The sequence below is a fragment of the Sciurus carolinensis genome, chromosome 7, assembly GCF_902686445.1.
Source record: "Sciurus carolinensis chromosome 7, mSciCar1.2, whole genome shotgun sequence".
NCBI classification, from domain to species: domain Eukaryota; kingdom Metazoa; phylum Chordata; class Mammalia; order Rodentia; family Sciuridae; genus Sciurus; species Sciurus carolinensis.
This window is the reverse complement of record NC_062219.1, coordinates 91,537,869-91,559,133: the sequence shown is the minus strand read 5'-3', so window position 1 is coordinate 91,559,133 and position 21,265 is coordinate 91,537,869.

Here is a 21,265-nt window from a genome sequence, read left to right as displayed (position 1 = left end):
CCTATCTTTAAATAAAAGTACAAAAAGGGCTGGGGATGTTGCTCAGTGGTTAAGTTGTTCAACCCCTGCTACAAAAAAAAAAAAAAAAAGTCAGTATTCACTTGCTATAGGAACAATCAAAAACAGACAATGAAGGAAATTAGATGAAGGCGGTGAACTAGTAGCTTGTAACCAATATGGTACACAACATGTAAAGGCTTAATTCCTTACCCTCAGACCAGAACCAAGAACAATATCCATTCTTTACAATGTTCAAAACATCCACTTAAAATTTGCATTGAGGTCATATTAGTGTACTAAGGCATGAAGAAGAAACAAAATGTGGAGGGTTATGGAAAATAATATTCCTATAAGCCTGCTCTCCAAGAAAAATGGAGAGACATTGTGGCTCAGGAGCAGGAAGGGGAAATTGAGCAAATATTAAAACTCTCCCAGTGCCCCTTTCCTAATAACAATGAGCCCTAAAGGAAAGGGACAAATATTGAATGCTGGGCCCAGGACTTTGACCTTCCCCCATTGAAAATTAGTCCTAAATGGAGGCACATCGAATATTGAAACTCTGGGAAACAAGAGATCCCAGAGAAAGAAAAGCAAGGGGCAAAATCTGAGTACTCATCCCTCAGGATCCAAACTCCTCTTTCCCCAGATAACAATGAGTTTCAACATTTTTGCAACTACCTTCCTAAGTTAAAGTTCAAACCTGCACAAGTAGCCCCTGACTGTTAAAATTGCACATCTGCAGTCTCCAATGAAACTATAAAACCCAGACTCCTTGTAACTTGGGGACCAGTTCCATACCCAGAAAATGGACCCTCCCAAGCCTGATCAATGGACTTTGCAGCAGAACAAAGGAAAACTTGCTGATCTGAAGTTTGCTTCCCGATTCCTGCCTGTCATTTGTGGGCCATGAGCTTACAAAATGCATATGTACAAAAAATTTACCTCCAATTCTAAAAGAATAGTTTTCCTATGTAGAAAAACCTAATGAGTTTCCAAATTGTTACTAGAAATAACAAGTGAACTTATTATATATGACGTCAATGTACAAAAATAAATTGTATTAATTTTGAAGAAGCAACCAAGTTGGAGGAACTATAATATCTGATTTAAAGACAATATGGGAAGGAAGGGTGTATGAGGGTAGGAAGGATAGTAGAATAAGTTGGACATTATTACCCTATGTACATATATGATTACATAACCAGTGTGATTCTACATCATGTACAACCAGAACAACCAGAAGTTATACTCCATTTATGTATGTTGTGTCAAAATGCATTCGACTGTCATGTATAACTAATTAGAACAAATTTTGAAAATAAAAAACTATAATACTCAAGAGTGAGTTACATTTGTATAAAAATAAGCATATAATATAAAAGAATGAAATTCAGTGGCCAAAAATAGATGCAACATATCCAGTCAAATGATTTTCCAGAAGACAATAATATAAGGAAAAGAGAAAAATTGTATATACAAAGTAAATTTTTAAAAATGCTCTAATCTTAACATATATTTTCTATCATAGTGTTTAAACAAGGTATAAAGTTATTTAACCTCCTAGAGAAAGTAGAGAAAAGTTACCTGTTAAACTTAGGTTTCTATGATATTAAACATAAAAAATTCACAAAATAAAGCAAAACAGTTATCACATGACCAGTCCTTTTACTCCCAATCATTTACTCAATAGAATTAAAAGTTTATATTTATTAGAAGCCTGCTATATAAATAGTCATAGCATTTTTATTTCTAACACCCAAATGCTGAAATAAACTAAATATTTATCTACCATAATCCAGTTATTGCTCTTTTAAAAGACTATCTGAGACTGTGTGACTTATACAGAATGTAAGTATTTCTTACAGTCCTGAAGGATGGAAAGTCAAAGGGTGAAGGGCCCATATCACTGGAAGGTCTTCTTGCTGTGGTGTTCCATGAAAGAAGGTAGATGGCAACAGAGTGTGCATGAGAAAGAGAAGGGGCTTGAACTCATCCCCAGAGAGCTAACCCACTTCATGTAATCCAGCCATAGAGCTCCCTTGACCTACTTCACCTCTTTAAGTTTCCACCTTTCAACTCAACTGCATAGGAGATTATTAAGTTTTCAATATATGAAATACCTTTAAACCACAGCACCATCACAAGGTGAATTATAAAAATACCACGTTACAGCCCTATAATGAAATACTACTCAGCAATTCAAAGGAATGAAACCTGATGCAGACATCAAAAAGGACAAAACTGAAAGTAAACATTTTATATCAAGAGGCAACACTCTCGACCTTTTGTCTTAGTCCTTTTTGTGCTGCTATTAAAAAAAAAAGAAAAGAAAAGAAAGCTGGAAAATGTAAGAACAAGACTGAACTCGTGTGTTTTCTTGCTGTGTCCTCCCTCAGTAGAAGGTAGAAGGACAAGTGCACAAAATGCTATATAAAGCCTGTTTCATAAGGACCTCCATTCTTTTTACTAATTACCTCTTAATGGTCATTGTCTTAATATTATCACATTGGAAACAACTGAATTTTGGAAAGGATGCAACCAAACCCATGGCACTCCTTAAAAATGGAGTACATGTTCCATAATTTCATTATGAAAAATTCTGGAATCTATAGTTATATAAAGCAAATCATTGTTTATGTTGGATAAGGCATGAGAGATAGATTACCTGGGGATACAACAAAACATTTCAAGATGATGCAAATGAATATTACCTTAATGGTAGTTACTATTTTATGGGTGATTACATATGTAAAAATTCATCAAACTTGGAGTTGGAGAATATCATGCTAAGTGAAATAAGCCAATCCCAAAAAAATCAAGGGCCAAATGTTGTCTCTGATATGTGCATGTGGATCCATAATGGGGTGGAGGGGAGAGAAGGGATGAATAGAGGAACTTTGGATTGGGCAGAGGGGAGTGAGGGGAGAGAAGGGGACAGGGGAGTGGGAATGATGGTGGAATAAGATTGATATCATTACCCTAGGTACTTGTATGATCACAGAAATGGTGTGACTTTACATCATGTACAACCAGAGAAATGAATAATTGTGCTCCATTTGTGTACAAAGAATCAAAATGTATTCTGCTGTCATGTATAACTAATTAGAAAAAAATAAAATTAAAGTTAAAAAAACTCATCAAACTATACACTTAATATATGAATAGTTTATCATACATTAGTTAAACTTTTGTAAAGCTGTAAACAATCGAAGAGGCAATAAGTGTTCACTTCTTTCTCCTCATATATTTACATTCTTTCATTTTGTTGTTATGATAAACTAAATAATGACCCCACAAGATATCAAATCCTAATTCCTAATTTGGAAAAAGGGCCTTTTAAGATGTGAGTTAAGTATCTTGAGATGGAAAACTTTTCCAGAATTATCCTAGTATGTCCTAAATGAAACCTCATGTATCCATGTATAGGAGGCAGAGGGAAGATTGACCTAGAAGAGAAAGAAGCAGTGTGAACACAGGAAGCAGATTCTGGATGGAGCCACAGTCAAGGACGCCATCGGACACCAGAAACTGAAAGGAACAAGAAGAGATTTCTCCAGTAGAACCTTCATAGGGAGAGAAGCCCTGAGAACACCTTTATGAAAGCCCAGTGAAGTCAATTTAAGACTTTCAGTCCCCAGAAATGTGGAAGAATAGTTTTCTGCTATTCCAGCCGTCAAATTTTTGATAATTTGTTACATCAGTCACAGGACAACGATAAAGCTATCTTTCCACTCCCAAAGATTCAAATGCAATTTTTATAAGAAATTCAGTTTCTGTTTGTTTTGTTTTGTTTTTAAATCCCTGCCTGGTTCTCTCTTCTGAATTTAAACTGTTAAATTCAGTTGCAAATTTGATACTTCCCTTTGGAATATTTCCATATTTCTAAAGTTAAACATCTCCCCATAACTGCTTGCCCTAAAACCTCTCCTCCTCAGTTAGTACCAAATTCATCCCTCCATTTGCAGCATCCTAAATTCTCTTTTCTCCTTACCACTGACACTCAGTACATAAGACTCATGTGAGCACAACCATCAAAACACATTCAGAATCAGATTGTCCATGCACGGCGTCTATCATGACTATGAATTTCATTCAATTCATCATTATCTTTCATTGGGATTACTGAAATACCCTATATCTCTCCTAGGTTCTATTCTTGCTCTTATTCAGTAACCCAAGAAGAAGAATAAAAGTTACCCTTTTGAAAGGTGAATAAGATCATATCACTCATCTTAACATCATGCAATGATTCTCCATTTGGTTCAGAGTAAAGGCAACATCTTTCCATTGTCTTACCTTCCTGGAAAACTCTAGTTGATCTGGGCCTCCAATTATTTGTGTGACCCCCTATTCCACTATTTCCTCCCTCACTCAACATTTCGCAGCCACACCGGCCTCCTAGCTGCCTTCACATACCCTGCCTGGTGGTCTTTGCTCTGACAATTTCCAGGAATTCAGATTTGTCCTTCTCCCCTTAACTCACAGTCCCTACATAGAGCTATACACATCATTGGTATTCAATAAAAGTGGGGAGAGGAGTCTCATAATAATTAAGGGGAGATCAGTATAGAGTAAAAGAAAGGGACAAGGAGGAGAGAGGATGGGAGAAAAAGCAGTAATACAGCACAGTGATATTGTCCAAATTATATTGTCATATTGTGTACACATAAATATGTAACAATAAATTCAACCATTAAAACTAAATAAAAATGGGGAAAAATTTACTAACTAATGAGTGATTAATGATTCTCTCCACATGTCCCGCTTCGGCAAGGGAAAGGGTTCCTGTAGAAGGGATGGACTGGCTACAAAATGATAGCTAAGAAATTTATTTATCATAAAGAATGACAGAAGACAGAATTATATTTGAAGCTGGGGCATGACTGATTGAGCTGTCCATAAGGGACTGGGTCTAATGAAGGAAGAAGCCCAGGCTTGGTTTATTTATAGCAGTACAGAACTTCTTCCATAAAAAACAGGATGGGGTGGAGTTAAGCAAGCTATTTGGCTCTAGCAGGTCATTCCCACATTCAGGGCCTGCATATAAACTCCAGCGGTGAACCAACCACAGGATAACCACATGCTTCAGGCAATCTCAAATTATTTTCCATAATTTTGAGTTCCCTGTCTAATAGTTCAACAAAGCTTGGAATTTTTGCAGGCCATGGATGGTGCCCTTGACATACACCTGAGTTGCTTAACCTCAGTGAACCACACATGAATTTTTGAAGAAATGAGACTTCTCCAACAGTTGCCTTTAAGGGCTTGCTACTTAAAAGCTTTTCTACCTCAGTGACTATTCCCATCAGCACACTGATTAACCCCATTAACACTCCATCCATCCTTTTGTCCAAATTGTATTTCTCTTTTATCAAACTTATAAAGGCAATTACATTAAATGGCTCCATCCATTTATATCAATGATTTTACACACAGATCAGACAATACTGAATAAAGTACCTTCTCAATATTTAAGATTTCAATAAATTTTAGAATAAATAGACTCACTGTACTTAAAAGTAGAAGCAAAAATCTTCTAAGTGATATTGTCATCAATTTGAGGATTTTCTCCTAAGAATAAGAGTTGTAAAAGATGATAAACATGGTTTGTTGTACTCGGTTGAATATTATATACCAACACTTAATGTCCTTCCTGGAATCCAAGAATGTGATTTGGAAATAGGAAGATTGCAGTTATAATTAATTTTGTTAACATGAGGTCATACTGTAGTAGGGTAGGCCCTTAATCCAATATGACTACTGTCCTCTTGAAAGAGGAAAAAGAGACATGGATACACACAAGGAAGACAGTCATGTGAAGACAGAGGCAGACAGTTCAGAAGGACTCAGCTACAAGCCAGAGCCTGGGATGGAGTGCCTGTCATCACCAGTAGCTAGAAGGAGGAAGGGAGGGCTCCTCCCCTCAAGCCTTCAAAGACCCCATGGCCCTGCCAAGAACTGCATTTGGACTTCTGGATTCTAGGGCCTTAAAAGAATACATTTTGTTGTTTTAAGTGTTCTGGTTTGTGCTACTGTTAGCACTTCATTTTTTTCTGGATTCCAATGCTCATAGTTATTTATTAATGAGCAAACTAAACTGTTATATTGTTAAATTAATGAAAATCTGATCTGTTAAAATATTTTTGGATTTACTGAGCACTTTTTCTGATAACCTCCTTTTTCAAAGCTTGCTAGAAAGTCTGAAGCAATTCTTTGTTCAGAAATAATCCCTGAATCTCTATTCATCTTGTGCAATAGAACGTAGGTCCTTGGGTATTAAGAAAAACTTCATGTGGAAATATGGAAAGTGTTAGATACAGTATTTTGTATTTTCAGACTATTTGTTATTTGTCATTTATATTTGCCTTAAGTGTGCTTTGCTTTTATTCTTGTAATATAAAATAAACGTCATAGATTGAAGTTGTATCTAGTAACAAATCACATTTCTCATATTAAAATAATGTTTACATTGTTTATGTGTATACAAGAGGAGTTTTTGAAAATCACTCACTTACTTGATGGAAATAAATATATAAATGGCAAGAATATACCTATTTCTAGCAGCCCATAAATTTAAAATATGAAAGCATACTGAATTGTCAAGGAAATATCCAACCATATAGTATTAGGGGTTGGCAAAGGCATTCTTGACTTATCTGTGCAATGTTTTGTTAAATGCAGTACATCTGCTTAACCAGCTGTGGTATTTGAGTAGCCCCTGAAATATGAATATGCCATTGTAAGTAAGGAGTTATAATGTACTTAATGCTTCAGGAGATAAGGTTTATGTGTTAAATTTTTAGCCTCTAAAGGAGACTTGATCATTGTTTCCTAAAGGATAGCACATATTAAAGCTTTGTAAAAAGTACAGTAAAATCTCTCTCAATTAAATAGCTCCACTTTTGCCTCAAACAACATCTGGGTTAATTTTCTTCTAGGATAGACATCATTTATATTTAGATAGGCTCAAACTCAATAGTTTATTTTTGGCAATAATAAAAAATATGCCAAGCAATGATGATGAAGTCAAAAAATTCATGTAACAATTTTAAAATTTGTGGGAGAATACATTCATATAAATTTGATTTCTAAAACCATAGGTTTTAATAGCATGTGTATATTTACTTCCATGTCATAGATTATATGATTTAATTAATACATGGTTGGGTTCACCTTGCATTATAGGCTTGTTTGATGGGATCCTCAGCATTATAAACTTTTTACTTTTCAGATACTAAAAGAGAATTAACTATTTTTTAAGAAGTTGGGATCCTTCCAAGGGAAAAAGTGTGTCTAGAACAAGCCCATTTTTATACATTAGGCTGTAGCCATTAATCTCCTACAAAGCCAACTTTAGCAGTTCTCATTAGATTTCTTCCCTACCTCATGGACATGATGATTTGCAAAGGTTAAATTGAATCACAAGCCCTAGCCCACAGAGTTTCATCAGATTCTGCTTCTTCACTGTCATAACAGTCTTTTTCCCAACTAATTAGGTCTCTGCTGTGCATCTTATTTTTAATTCATGGATAATATCCAGCTTTGCCTTGGCAAGTTTTATTTCTTTCCCCTGATCAATGCCACCCCTTCTCCCTATAGGTGTAGGTATTACCTCTACCGACTGACCTAGCTGATCCCTTGTTCTCTGACCTCCACATATCAACTCCATGTCTGGAATTGAACATGATTTCACTATACACTCTAAGAACCAGTGTGTACCTGTTCTTGTCTGCCATGGAACATTCTTTCCCAATGTCTATTCACCTGCACAGGCAATGCAGTTCCATTATGTGTTCTGCAAGATGCTAAATGCCAAGCTATTCCTAGGGCTGACTACACATGGCTTAATCTTCAAATTTAATTTTCATTGCAGTATAGATCACATATCAATATTACCTAGTATATCAGAATCTTTCTCAGGGAAACAACTTTGAAAAATGTAGTCTTTCCAGAAATGCCTGTAAAAAGGATTACAAACACCAGTATCAACAATATGTAGAAAGAACTAGTGTGTATTATCTGCCTTCAAGAGTTATCTGAGGGAGTGAGGTTGTTAGGTGGATATATGATTCCATGATATAGTTAATCTCCTTAATCAAATATTGAAGTAACCAATAGATAATCCCATAAAGTTTTGAGCAGATAAATACTGTGGCAGATTTTATGATTTAGAGAGTTTTCATAGACACAGATAAAATATTGGAACAGAGCAGAAATTTTTTAAGGAAACATTGAATAATCTAGATTATGGGGGAGAAAAACGATGCCCACCTTTATGAACAACAAAGAGGGTTTAACAGAGAAACTTACGGAAAAGGATAACTGTGACTCTGTATCCCAAAGATGAGGGAGTAATTTAATTTTGGACTTCTAAATATATTTGAGCCTATCAATAGTTTCCTTGCCTCAATTAGAATTAGTTTAGCCAGAGTCATGTGGCAGAACCTGCAAGTGGATGAATCAGTGAACTCAGTTCTAAGAAGAGAGACCCGGTAAGGGCAAAGGAAACCAGGCAATGGTGACAAATTTTGTCATTAAATATAGGTGGGTATAAAAAAAGAAGCAAGTTTAAGGGTGAGAAGTAAAGGTCAGAGCAGGTTCTAACAGTTGTTTTGAAATTGTGTTGAGTTTTAAATTGTGTGGGCCTGTCAGGGAAAGGCTAAAGGAAAATTAATGTATTGAGTATGGCACCCTGGAGAAAAGTGTGGATTAAAAGCAATGATGTCACTAATACAACAGAAAGGATAAAAAGAAAGAGTGGGAAAGGTTACATAGAACTTAGGTTGAAAATTAGCCATTGATTTGGCAATTAAGAGGCCATTAATTGATCTTTACAAGTGCTATTTCAATAGTATGATGGGGTAGATAGTAGATTGCACTGAACAATGGGAAGTGAAGATGTGAATGCAGTTGACTTAGTCAAGTGGTTTAACAATAAATAAAAAGAAAATAATTCTATATCTTGTAGTCCAAAAGAAGAGTTTGCAGATATTTTTACAAGTTATTTTTAGACCTGGGAAACTCAAGAAAATTGATTAGATTTTTTAATAAGTTCATAAGAAATACTAAAGATAACACCTGTGATGATTTTAAACTGTAGGAGAGAAAATCAAGAGTACAGATGGTACCTACACATTGTTGATGAGAAGATAAATCGATACAACATCTCAAGGAAGAATCTGTCAATATTTTTCAAGAATCAGAAATAAATTTATATTCTATGTAATTTAGTTTATATGACTTTATTATAATAAATCATTACATTACATAACTTCTGTGATTCTCTCCTAAATATATAATCAAATACCATGATAAAAGTAAATTAGTATAAGCATGTGTGTACAATCATATTCTAAATGTTTATAAATTGGAAACAAGTGAAAATATCAATAATTTAGAGATTAAATAAGTATATGTTCATAGGTTACAATATTACGAGGTCACTAAAAACCTTCTTTGGGGAAATTTTGTGACACCTTGGAATAAATTTTCAGTACATATGATTAATTTTTAAAAGTAGGACCTTATACTTAGGAAATAAACCAAGCACAGAAAAAAAAAAATACTAAATGATTTGATCTATGTGTGGACTCCAAAAACATTGAACTCATAGAAGCAGAGGTTAGAACGGCAGTTACTAGGGGCAGGGATGTGGGTCAGAAGGGATCCCAAGATATCGGTCAAAGGGCATCAAGATTCAATAAGACAGGAATGAATTCTGGTGATCTATTGCACAGTCTCACTACAATTAATACCAATGTCTATTTCAAAATTGCAAGGAGAATAAATTTTATACACAAGTGTCACCGTAATAAATGATAAGTTTCTGAGGTGCTGGGGATGTTAATTAGTTTGATCTCATAATTCCACAATTTGTTTCTGTGTATGTATATATGTGTGTGTATATATATATATATATATATATATATATATATATATATATAAATATATATGTAAAATCACACTATCTGATAAACACAAACAATTATGATTTGTCAAGTAAAAGTAAAAACAAATTTTAAAAGTAGAATGGAAGGCTATAACAACATTTTATAAAGTCGAAATTCTTTAATGTAACCATTACCTCAAATACAATTTAAAAATATAAAAATTGGGTGTGTAGCATATTCCTATAATAATCCTAGCTATTTAGGAAGCTAAGGTAGGAGGAACACAACAAGTGCAATGTTAGTCTCAGAAACTTAGGGATACCCCAAGAAAGAAAGCTGGGAATATAGCTCAGTGGTAGAATGCCCCTAGGTGAGGAGTACAAAGTTATACATTTGCATAATTACAGTGCATAAACCTGGGAGGGGTAATAGAATCAAAAAAAGTATTTTATTTTATTTTTTTTTAATTTTTTTTTTGATGTTTGTACAAAATTACTTAGTATTCATTTATTGATCTAAAAACAAAAGTTAATTTGGAAGAATACTTCTTTGTAACATTGTATGTATATAAAAAGATAACAAGCTGACTCTTTGTTTTATTGTGTCCTCTTTTTTGGTTTTAAGAATTGAAGAACCAAACTGAACATTATAATTTTTTAAACATCACAAATAAGTCACAGATATATTAACATAAAATAATAATTCTACTTTATATCCCTTAGTCATATGCATATTAAGAATCAACAGATATTTACTAAACCAAATATCTGTGGAATAGTAGTTATATAAGGATAGGTATTGAGTAAAGTTAAATTCAACCTCTTTTGTTGTTTACCTAGATTGCACTAGATGTCATCTTGGCTAAAAAAGATACTGGCTTCTACAAGTGTAGACCTACAACATGAACCCATATCTCAAGACACCATGTCACAACTGTAGCAACTCCATTATAATAGAAGTACATAAGTGTTCAGGATGCAGGTGTATTCACACTATTTTGAAGTCAACTATCAAGAATTTATACCCATTTTTCTTGAGTTTCTGCTTATACTATTGGTGTCAAAATTGCCTTATCAAACTTTTTTTTTTTTTTTTTTCACGTTTACATAGGGTAATGATGTTTATTTTATTTTTCCCCTCCCCCCCACCCCTCCCACCCCTCCCACCCCTCCCACCCCTCTTTTCCCTCTACACAGTCCTTCTTTCCTTCATTCTTACCACTCTCCTTAGCCTAACTCTAAACCTAACCCTAAACCTAATGCTAGCCCGTCCCACCCCCCATTATATGTCCTCATCCGCTTATCAGCGAGATCATTCGTCCTTTAGTTTTTTGAGATTGGCTTATCTCACTTAGCATGATATTCTCCAATTTCGACCATTTGCCTACAAATGCCATAATTTTATCATTCTTCATTGCGGAGTAATATTCCATTGTATAAATATGCCACAGTTTCTTTATCCATTCATCAACTGAAGGGCATCTAGGTTGGTTCCACAATCTGGCTATGGTGAATTGAGCAGCAATGAACATTGATGTGGCTGTATCTCTGTAGTATGCTGATTTTAAGTCCTTTGGGTATAGGCCAAGCAGTGGGATAGCTGGGTCAAATGGTGTTTCCATTCCAAGCTTTCTGAGGAATCTCCACACTGCTTTCCAGAGTGGCTGCACTAATTTGCAACCCCACCAGCAATGTATGAGTGTTCCTTTTTCACCACATCCTCGCCAACACCTATTGTTGCTTGTATTCTTGATAATCGCCATTCTAATTGGGGTGAGATGAAATCTTAGGGTAGTTTTGATTTGCATTTCCCTTATTACTAGGGATGTTGAACATTTTTTCATATATCTGTTGATTACTTGTACATCTTCTTCTGTGAAGTGTCTGTTCATTTCCTTAGCCCATTTGTTGATTGGATTATGTGTATTCTTCGTGTAGAGTTTTTTGAGTTCTTTATAGATTCTGGAAATTAGCGCTCTATCTGAGGTATGGTTGGCAAAGATATTCTCCCACTCTGTAGGCTCTCTCTTCACATTTCTGATAGTTTCCTTTGCTGAGAGAAAGCTTTTAAGTTTGAATCTATCCCAGTTGTTGATTCTTGCTTTTATTTCTTGTGCTATGGGAGTCCTGTTAAGGAAATCTGATCCTGAGCCAACAAGTTGAAGATTTGGACCTACTTTTTCTTCTATAAGATGCAGGGTCTCTGGTCTGATTCCGAGGTCCTTGATCCATTTTGAGTTGAGTTTTGTGTAGGGTGAGAGATAGGGGTTTAATTTCATTCTATTGCATATGGTTTTCCAGTTTTCCCAGCACCATTTGTTGAAGAGGCTATCTTTTCTCCATTGCATATTGTTGGAACCTTTGTCTAGTATGAGAAAATTGTATTTATTTGGGTTTGTGTCCATGTCCTCTATTCTGTACCATTGATCTACCTGTCTATTTTGGTACCAATACCATGCCGTTTTTGTTACTATTGCTTTGTAGTAGAGTTGAAGATCTGGTATTGCAATACCCCCTGCTTTGCTCTTGCTACTGAGGATTGCTTTAGCTATTCTAGGTTTTTTATTCTTCCAGATGAATTTCATAATTGCTTGCTCTATTTCTGCAAGGTACATCATTGGGATTTTAATTGGAATTGCATTGAATCTGTATAGCACTTTAGGTAGTATAGCCATTTTGACGATATTAATTCTGCCTATCCAGGAACATGGGAGATCTTTCCATCTTCTAAGGTTTTCTTGAATTTCTTTCTTTAGTGTTCTGTAGTTCTCATTGTAGAGGTCTTTCACCTCTTTTGTGAGATTGATTCCCAAGTATTTTATTTTTTTCGATGCTATTGTGAATGGGGTAGTTTTCCTAATTTCTCTTTCTGAAGATTCATCACTTATGTATAAAAATGCATTGGATTTATGAGCATTGATCTTGTAACCTGCTACTTTACTGAATTCACTTATGAGTTCTAAAAGTTTTCTGGTGGAATTTCCAGGTTCCTCTAAATATATAATCATGTCATCAGTGAACAGGGATAGTTTGAGTTCTTCTTTTCCTATTCGTATCCCTTTAATTTCTTTGGTTTGTCTGATTGCTCTGGCTAGAGTCTCAAGGACGATGTTGAATAGAAGCGGTGAAAGAGGGCATCCCTGCCTTGTTCCAGTTTCGAGTTCTACAAAACCTTTAAAGAAGAGCTCATTCTAAAAAAAGTATTTTAATTTGAAAAGATTATTTTGGATGTATCATGGATAGAGCTTAGATGGCTATAAAGGTATTCATGAGGAGAACAACTAAGAGGCTATTAAAAAATAAGAGAGGTTGCTGGGACTCACATGCTGTGGTGACAGTGGGGCAAAGTGGAACCATCCTCACAGTATTTGGAAGTTAATACAACTTGATTAAAGGGGGCTAGTGAGATAGGACTGTTATAAAAATTACAACTCATAGGTTTCTCCTTCACTAACAAGAAACATTCAGATAATAATGATTGCTTATTTTAATAGCCAACAAATACTTTTGTGCTTCTTTCTCAAACACTCAGCAGTAGACAGAGCTGTTTGCCACATTCCCTGTGATTATATGATTTCAGGATATCACCTTCCCTATCTCCAACTATTTCTTCTCAACCTCTTTCACTGATTCTATTATACTATAATTATTATAGTTATTACAATAATAGATCTAAGCCTTTCTCTTTCTATTATGTATACTGTCCCTGCATCCCTGGCCCAAAAAGGTTTTGAATGTAACCTATAGTTAAAAAAAATGCATTCTACATTGCACCCTAGATCATTTGCATGTATGTGTATATAATTGAAACAAAAGATGTGTGGGATAACATCTAGTTTAATTGTACACTTATATTCTATGCTCTTTTATTTCATTTTTAAAGTGGATTTTTAGTCACTAAATTCATTGATGACCTACAAAGAGGTCTTTGTCTATGAAGTGAAATCATGACTTGAGTTGTTCTTACCCACTGAAATAACTTCAGTTTTATACATAAGCTGATTAAACATAAAATTGAATCCCAATCTCTCCTCCAAATCAGAACTCATTAATTCTGCTGTTTTATAACTCTCCCAGAAGGAATTACAGACACTTCAAATTCAAAGTGATTGGAATTAAGCCTATGATATTTACCTCCAAATCTGCTCCACTTCTAGGAATTCCTGTCTCAGCAAATCAGTGGCTTCTACACATTGCCTAAGTTAAGACCTGGGAGTTCACTCAAGGCATCTTTCCCACTATTCTCTACATTCAACCAATTGCCAGGTTTTGTCCTTTTTATCTATTTAATGTTCCTTCAAGGTATGTCTCTTAATCCCTATCAATAATAACTTTGTGCCCTATAGCAATTTCTCTGGACTGTTGCTAGAAATGATTTCTTGGTTTCTAGATTAAACAAAAGTCATCTTTTTACACACTGCCTGGAGATGTATTTTTGAATAAAAAAATTATACTTTCTTATCTTTGTGATCTTAAACACTTCCTTGATGATCACGTTTAGACTTGCCTTTCTTGACCAAAATTTGTGCACTTATCCTTTTGTCCCTTTAATTCTTCTCTATAACCATAATTTCACAGCCTTCAACAACTCTTACTTGACCTGCTCTTCCTCTCTGGTCTCAAATACTTACTATTCAGATTTTAAGTAAAAATACCTCCTTCAAGAAGATTTACCTATTCCCTGTAGAATGGGTGAGAGATCATTCCATAAATTCCCAAACTGAACTTATTTCTCATGTTGAAGTAATTACACTGTTTAAAGTGTCCATTTATTTAACATCTTCTCATTAGTATACAAAGTCCTTATGGGAAAAGGCAGTTCCTTGTTCATCACTGAAACTTCAGTTATATGATGGTAAATAACTGCTGCAAAGAGAAAAAATAATTAAAAGCTAGTCTAAAATGAATCATCCAAATTATTTCAAGTAGAGACATGCAAGTCTAAGATGTAGATAGAATTAATGCTCACTTTTTAAACTTTCTCTTCCTTTGATTATGTCAGTAGGCATCTAAATTGCTAGCCATTAGACCCCTGTTTTGATTTGACATTGCATGAATATTTGAATAAAAAAGTGGAATTATGTATATATTAGATGTGAAAGCATATGCACCCAACACATAATAAAGTAGAAAAGTTATGCAACATACGTTGCAAATGAGACTGATATATATTTTTTAAATGATGATAAATAAAACCCTGTTGTTAACTCACAAAACATTATAAGCATGCAAATAAAAACAGAACTTGCCCTAATCCTAGAATATTTTCCAGTTGACAGGGGAATCTGTTGAACAGAAGGGCAAGGATCTACATTAAAGATAAAATGTCTGAGAACTCAGTGGTAAAGCATGTGCCTGGCATGTGTGAGGCCCTGGGTTCCATCCCAAAATGAGAGAGAAGTGGGGAGGAGGAAGGAAAGGAGAGAGATAATAATGTCCTCTCTTAATTCAGGTTGTTGTATTTCCATTTTAGAATTTCTATTTGATTCTTTAAGTTTCCAGTTAACTGCTAAAAGTTGCAATGCTGCTTATATTTCTTTGTGCATATTAATCATGGTTATTTTATTGTCATTTTCTGAACAACTCAATTTATAGGATCCCCTGTGATTTCTTTTCAATTATCTGTTGTTTGTTATGGTTTAGAATCGTGTTGTATTATATCTTGGTGTGTCTGGTTAGTTTTGATTGCATGGTAGATATTGTATATATTATCAGGTTCAGGATTATATTATTTTCCTCCGTACAGAATGTGCTCTGCATTTGCTGGGGGTTGGGGCGTGGAATCATTCTAGAAGAACTACAATCCAATTCAGGTCACTGGGATGATCTAAAACTGAAGTAGTCTCTGTTAAATCATTCCTCCTTTGGATCACCTTTATTCTTAGTAGGCAGCCTCTTTGTCTCAACCCACAGAAAGCATGTTCAGGAGCATATACCACTTGGTAGCACTTGACTTGAACCTCTGTTCTTAGCAGATGAGGTTGCCAAAATTTTTCAACTTCTCAGATTGTCATCCTCCTCCAAAAATGAATAGCTGCCTCCAGATTAAAAGGAACCTCTGTTTAATGCTCTGCTCTTGTCCTTGGGTCTCTATCCTCCAATATATCATTATCCAGTATATTTTTACTGTCTTGGTGTCTTTCAATGTCTTCATGCAGATTCATTTACATCAGTACCTCTCAAGGTCTGGGCCTAGATCTCTATTAATCCCAATTTCTCACTTGTTCATAGTCAGAAAATTAGTCTGGTTAGTACATTCACCATTGCAGAAATAGAAATCTCTGATCTAAGGATTCTTTGGGAATCCTACAAGAATTGAGTTGACCTCTTCTCTTCAGATTATCTTTATATTTATTTTATCAGATATTTCAGAATCAGTATACATTTTCATCTTAACATCTCAGCTTGTTGCTTTCTGGACCACATAGAGGGTATAAATTTGAAATCCAAGCATATTTAAAGTTTGTGACCTTAATTACAAATTCTCAGGATTTTTTTTCTCAACCAGAGCCTAAGGAGAAATACAGAAAAGCCTTGTGCTGCTGACAGTGGGGGATTAATTTCTGGTGTTATTCAGGTTTTGTTTTTTCCATAGATCCAACTAAGCAAGTCCTTTTCCTGTCTCTACAGAAGATGTTAAAAATTAATACCCTTAGTTATCAAATTGGAATCTGTCCAGAATAGCTCAAGCATCAGTCAAGCATTTAACCACCAGATTCAAATCCCCCTTTTACTTTAGACTACAGATTTCCCTTAATTTCTTGAATGTTCAAGTGGTCATTTGAAAAGAGATTTGATACATTTTATATAGCATTTGTTCATATTTTATAATAGAAGCTTTTCCATATTAATTTATATGTTGCTGGAATTAGGCATCTACTGAAAAATTTTATGTACACTATTGTTTTTGGAATAAAAATAGCAGTTAGCTGTTAATATGAATAGCAGCTACCAAGACTCAAAAAAAATCACAAGAATCATAAGACAACTGAAATATGAGAATATGAGTTGACATACATTCAAAGAGGAATGATATCAAGAACTTGTCAGTAATCAGAGAATCCTTTGACTCTAGATTAATGGGAAAAACATGAAGTATGTGAAAATTAGATTGAATGCAACTCTTACCTTTCATTGCTACAGAGTCTGAGGGTCTTATCAATTCAGACACACAATGGCCACTCCTTACTCTGTGGGAACTTCTCTCTGAGAACTGTCCATTCTTCTACCCTGACACACTAATCCTGTCACTTCTCACAGCTGCCCAAGCAGCATAAGTACTATTATTCTCCATCCTCTTAGTGATACAGCATTCAGGGCTGTACTAAAGCTTCAACAAAGTCAGTTCAGGGGACAAGGGAGGACACTTTTTCTTCTGAATCTCAGAGTAAAAATTTGGTAGTAGAGATGAAATCTGAGAGTGTCCTGGATACAATTTACTTTGTCAATGGTGGCGTTTTTATGAACTCCTTTTGGTCTAAGAAGAAGTACAAATTGCATTTTATTATATAGTAATAGAATTTTTTTCCAGAGATAACCAGGCACTGGAAGCTGGAAAATGTCTCTGCCTAGCCAGTAAAGGCATTTAATATAAATGCTTCAAGGTCATGAGAATTTATTAGGGTGTATTCACATCTAAACTGCATAGTTTCAAACTGAGAAGATGTCTCTTCATTTTGAGTTTAACGTAAATGTGCATGAGAGCGAATTCACATCTTGTCTATTGCCAAACATGAATTTTACACAGAAATACTCTACTTTAAGAGGAATAAAGCATTAGCAGCAGCACAGAAAAAAAAATCTGCAATAGAAAGGGGGAATTTCCCAAAAGATTGAGAAATTTCACAATTTTACAAAAGCAGTTTTTTAGGAAACAAATATTTAGAAAACATCAGGTTTGCATAACGGCAAGACAGATATCTGATATTGTGATTAACATAAAACATGAAATTACAGATAATATTAAAATACAGTGGACTGAGTGTCTCAGGGTGCAGATGTAAAAAGAAATTTCAATGAAGATTAAAATGAGTTGGGTGTGGTGGTGCACACCTGTAATCCCAGCAGCTCCAAAGGCTGAGGAAGGAAGATTGAGAGTTCAAAGTCGACCAGCCTCAGCAATTTAGCAAGGCCCTGTCTCTAAATAAAAATATAAAAAAGGGCTCAGGATGTGGCTGAGTGCCCCTTAGTTCAATCCCTGGCACCAAAATTTAAAAAAAAAATAGATTAAAATGAGGAGTAGCTAATACGGAATATTGGAATTGTCTTCCCAGTAAAATTAGACTGTTAAAAGGAGAAGAGTGAGTTAAAAAAAATGAAACCACTGCCTACCAATTCAGAGAAAATAAAATATAAATAAAAGTGAAGATGATGATAAGTAAGTAGGGCAGAGAATGTAGACTCAATCCATGAATTATAGGTGCTATTGAAGAAGAAATGAGAAAAATGGAGCAAAATAAATGACCCTTAGTACAATAATAATTAATGGTAATAATTATTAATGCTTTCATAAATTATTCTTATACTTTTCCTAAGAAAATCAGTTTGCAGATCTTACTAATCAGGATATTACAGGAAAATAAGATTAACCCATGCATAAACTAGTCTTTTTCATTTTTAAAAAATTTAAACATAAATATAAATTTTTAAAACAGATAAATGAAGAAATTCTATCTCACAGAAAATATGAAGGAACAAAACAGTTCACTAATAAGAAAAAATAAAAGAAAACAAAAACATATACCATGTATATTAATTTACTAGTGCCTTACTATTTTCTAGGCAATTTACATCTAATATCATTTAACACTTAGAACTCCATGAAGCAGGTGTTTTTGTTCCCCTTGTGCACAAGGTGTAACTGATTGCCCACCTTTGCACCAGCAACAAATGATCAAGACAACATTTTAAACTAAACCAGCGGTTCCAGAAACTGTGTACTTAAGCCACTGTGGCATATAACTTGAAATAATTTTTTAATATGTTGAAAGTCCTCAAGATAAGTTATTATTAATAAATATCAGATAAGTATTGATTTAAAAGAAATACAACTGGTTTTAATTTCTAATAACAAAAGAACTCTCACATTGAGATTTAAAACTATGTAAATTTATGTTTCTATTTTGGTCATAACTGTTTTTGCTTTTAGTAACAAAACCTAGTTCAACATATGAAATACATGGGCATACATTATGGCAAAATAAAAGTAGTGTGACCAGATTTAGATGTGATAATAAGATCCAGCCATCCAAAAGATGCCCAGAAGTGTAGCTCTTCACCCTTACCTTTGTTTTCTAGCGCTGACTTCAATCACAGGAAGACTCTCTCTATATGGGGACCAATACGTGCAAGTTATAGATACAGGTTTAAAATTTCTCAGTAATGAATGATTCATAAAGAAATGACTTTTTGATTGGCTAAACTAGGGCAGCAAATCCTTTCTGAATCAATGACTACAGTCAGATGTGTGGGATTACAGATGCACTCCTACGGAAATAAAGATAGTGTAAGAAATAAAGAGCACCCAACAGGTGAAGGAAAGGATATTCACACAAGAAAGAGATGAAGGGCAGTGATGAACAGTGATAAAATGTCCACTGCCACTGCTCACAACAGCATCAAAACAATATATATTTTCTAAAGGAAAAAGATGAGCAAAATATCTAAAGATGAAATTACAGTACTAACATTAGAATTTAAATAAAAAGCACTAATGTAGCAAAATATTTACACTAATGAGGTTAAATATATAATGAAAATATGATAAATATAGACCTTTATGAATTAAATATTACAGCAAGAAAATATAAATAGAAAATTATTTAAAATGATAAATTGAGAAAAAGGCAATTTGAATATAAAGAGCTAATAAAACAGCAATCATTCTATAATAAATCTAGTAAAAATATGAAGGACTGAACAACATAATCAATAAGGAAAATGTTGATATATTTTTTAACTTCTTATCCTAACACCAAAAATTTCCTTTTTAATTTTCCAAAATATATGTTCAGAAATTGGTCATAAACAGGAACATATAGATAAAAGTACTCTAAATTTCCAAAACATTAATCATATTGACTAGAAATAGATGTCAATAATAAGTATTTACTTTAAAAAATTCAAAATATTTGAAATTTTTAAAATCCTTCTAAACTAATTGTTGGGCCAGATTTTTTTAAAAAAATTAAATCCTTTAGCCCTCTTTCTAGGATTCTATGTGATGAAAAGTGGTAAAATTAATATGATGTTAATGAGATCTATTATTTTTAAACTAAGAGGAACTTCATGCATAAACATACTGACCAATTCAATAGATGAAAAACAATTGCCTTGAATTTAATCAAATCTACTTCAATCAACTTAACTGTGTGCTTGCAAAGCCTTACCTCAGTTTCATTCCATATCAGGTCTTCAATATATAGTATGAAGTATGAAGTAATGTACTTCATCATTTGTCTATCAAGGAGATTGATGTTGATTAAAAAGTACTATATTTAACTATGGTATAGAGAATAAAGTTTGGCTAAAAACCCTCATTCAATATGACTATAATTCTACTTGTATTTTATAGTAATAATTAGCATGAGGATAATGGAAAAATTTTTAACTAGGGTGATCTTCAAATTCAACATATTTCAATTAAAATCTTTACTCTCAGATACTTATTCTATTTTTCTGAGATATATCTATGTTCCTGAATACAATTAATTTCCTAAATGAGCTTGGCAAACCCTGTTACTACTAGAGGGCAGTAAAGTCTTGTTACATGCCCAGGAGATCACCAGTACAATTAACCCCTTGCAAAACCACATGGTTTATTGCATGGTGCAACTTTCAACTTTATTTTCTGCCAAGTAATAAAATCTATCTGAGCAATTTGGTTCTAATATTTACACTTTAAACACAACCCAATCATCGATCCAGCTCAGTCAATAAACACTGATTAGCAAGGCAACCACTGTAATTAGGTTACAAATCTGTTAAAGTGGTATATTCCTTTTTAAGTAGCAGATAGTAACACTTTTTCTATAAAATTTCCTACTCAAGTTATTTAGGGATTTTCTTTAAAACGATCATTGAAAGTTATTGCCTTATATAAAATATGACAAATATTTACTATAAAATCGTGTATCCAGCAGACTTTTCAATATTTAATTATCTATGGAAAATACCCAAAGTAGAATATTAGTACTACTGGGAACATACGTAAAAATAATTCAGTTACCTAGCAACACTTCAAAAAACTAGAGAAGAAACTTTGCATACTGTTCAGTCATTATTTTAAAAAGCCTTATTCCTGTCGTGCAGCGTATTAGATCAGCGTGCCTTGTGAACAGGATTTTAACAGTCAGGAGATGTGACTGTGTTTAAGAT